Genomic DNA, 2,500 nt, shown 5'->3' with positions numbered 1-2,500 from the left:
GATTTTTTTTATTTTTACCTGAACCACCGAAGTCGATTCAGAGGGGACCGCCGGCCGTCTCTCTATCCTCGTTGTCGTGAGTCATATGCCTCGTTCCGTCGCTAGAGTTTTTCAAACTCTGCTTCTGGCTATCGGGAAGAAACGACCGCGCGAGGAAGACGACGACGACGACCGTGCGCGTCCCATCGAATTTTTTTTTATTTTTACCTGATCGACGGAAGTTTCGTCCGGTTCGTCTCTTTTACCATCGTCTCGTCGACCCGTTCAGAGGGGACCGCCTGTCCATATCCTCGTTGTCGTGAGTCATATGCCTCGTTCCGTCGCTAGAGTTTTTCAAACTCTGCTTCTGGCTATCGGGAAGAAACGACCGCGCGAGGCCGATGGCTGCGAGTCCCATCGAATTTTTTTTAAACGCACGCACACACATACACCTGAACGGAGATGCGTTCCTTTTCGTCGCGATTTTTCGCGCTTTAGTCGTCGTTGTCGCCATCCGTTCGGAGGGGACCGCCGGCCGTCTCTCTATCCTCGTTGTCGAGAGTCTAATGCCTCGTTCCGTCGCTAGAGTTTTTCAAACTCTGCTTCTGGCTATCGGGAAGAAAAGACCGCGCGAGGAAGAGGAAGGACGACCGTGCGCGTCCCTTTCGAATTTTTTTTTATTTTTACCTGAGCGACCAAAGTGGATTCAGAGGGGACCGCCGGCCGTCTCTCTATCTTCGTTGTCGCGAGTCTAATGCCTCGTTCCGTCGCTAGAGTTTTTCAAACTCTGCTTCTGGCTATCGGGAAGAATAGACCGCGCGCGAGGAAGAGGAAGGACGACCGTGCGCGTCCCATCGATTTTTTTTATTTTTACCTGAACCACCGAAGTCGATTCAGAGGGGACCGCCGGCCGTGTCTGTATCCTCGTTGTCGAGAGTCTAATGCCTCGTTCCGTCGCTAGAGTTTTTCAAACTCTGCTTCTGGCTATCGGGAAGAAACGACCGCGCGAGGAAGACTACGACCGTGCGCGTCCCATCGATTTTTTTTTACCCGAACGATGGAGATGCATATCGGCTGTTTGCTTCGAATAACTGGACGAGAGGAACGAACATATATATATATCATGGGCTAGCCACCGTGCGCTTTCTTCGCGAGATCGTGTGCTGTACAGAGGATTCAGAATCGGGTGTTATATCCCCGTCGTTTCCTGACGAACGGAGCTTCGATCTCGTTGGTTGTTATATATTATAATGCACTTTACGCCCGGTCGGCGGGCTGCGTGTGTCGTCGCGCAGTCCGTCCGATTTCGTTTTCGAACGTATTTTCGTGTCGTCAATCATATGGCGACTTCCGCGCGTTCGATTCCCGTTGGTCGGACGTTTGTCGGATATCGGCTTCTTTCGAACCGAGAATAAGAGTACAAAAACCTGAGTACACAAACAAAAATCCATGCATAAACGATTACCCTGAACGGTGGATCACTTGGCTCGTGGGTCGATGAAGAACGCAGCTAATTGCGCGTCAACGTGTGAACTGCAGGACACATGAACATCGACATTTCGAACGCACATTGCGGTCCACGGATACAATTCCTGGACCACGCCTGGCTGAGGGTTGCTCACGTAAACCTAAGACTGCTTGCGTTGCGTATCGTTGCTCTCGGTCCGTATCTCTCTGTTCTTTCTTGCCTCGTCGACAGCCCGCCGTCGTTCGTTTTATCTTTAAACGAACGTTTCTGAGTCGGAGGACGAGCGCCAAGCAAAAGAATACGAATTAAAGAGCGGTCGAGGGCTCGTACGCGACGTACGAGCGATTGTTGGACGTTCGTCGGCGTTCGTCGCTGGATCGTGTGGAGACCGGCGTACGCATGCTCTCGATACAAATATATATGAAAAATCTATCGCGTTCACGGGAGACTCGCAAAACTACCTCCGTCTCTTCTCTGTCCCTTCTTGGCTTGACAACCCGCCGTCGTTCGTGTTTTACGAACGTTTCTGAGTCGGACGAAGCGCAAGAAGAAGGATACGAATTAAAAGAGCGCGGAGAGAACCGTCGTCGTCGACGCGGTTATCGAGATACACAGAGCGAGTTTTCTTCGTGGCCGATTTTTTTTTTCTTTTTGTATCAGCCTCTGCTACGTTTTGTTAGTCTTCGATAAGCACGAATGACCGCGCCCCCGACGTCGTCTTAAATGAATTTTTGGCGAGACTGAGAGAAAGCAAAAATATTTTTGAACAAAGTCAGTCGAGAGAGGAGAGAAAAGAGAACCAAGATATTAAAACCTAAACCTAAACTTGGTGGCGTAACGAAAAACTGTGTGCCTTAAAGAAACACAACCGTCTTTTCATCAAGATGTTTTTACTCGTACAGCCCCAGGGATCGAATACCCACTCCGTCTGTTCGTGCGGCAGAGATGTATTCTGCAGGCGCGAGACGACTGACGAGAAGACAACGAGGACCGTCGCATCGATGGGTCGTCGTTGCGTTTTTCATCCTCTGTGCTTTTTTCTGTTCTTCGCGA

The 2,500-nt window shown here is 50.4% G+C and overlaps 1 non-coding gene across 1 annotated transcript; it reads left to right on the top strand.

The window, feature by feature from the left end:
- The first annotated feature begins 1,441 nt into the window (after positions 1-1,441).
- LOC139997388 (5.8S ribosomal RNA) lies at positions 1,442-1,596 on the top strand. The gene has a single exon (XR_011802771.1). It is a non-coding gene; the product is annotated as a 5.8S ribosomal RNA (ribosomal RNA).
- The last annotated feature ends 904 nt before the right edge of the window (positions 1,597-2,500 follow it).

This window comes from Bombus fervidus, unplaced genomic scaffold, assembly GCF_041682495.2.
Source record: "Bombus fervidus isolate BK054 unplaced genomic scaffold, iyBomFerv1 scaffold0076, whole genome shotgun sequence".
NCBI classification, from domain to species: Eukaryota; Metazoa; Arthropoda; class Insecta; order Hymenoptera; family Apidae; genus Bombus; species Bombus fervidus.
Note: the sequence above shows the minus strand (reverse complement) of the source record. Positions and strands in the feature narration are given on the sequence as shown.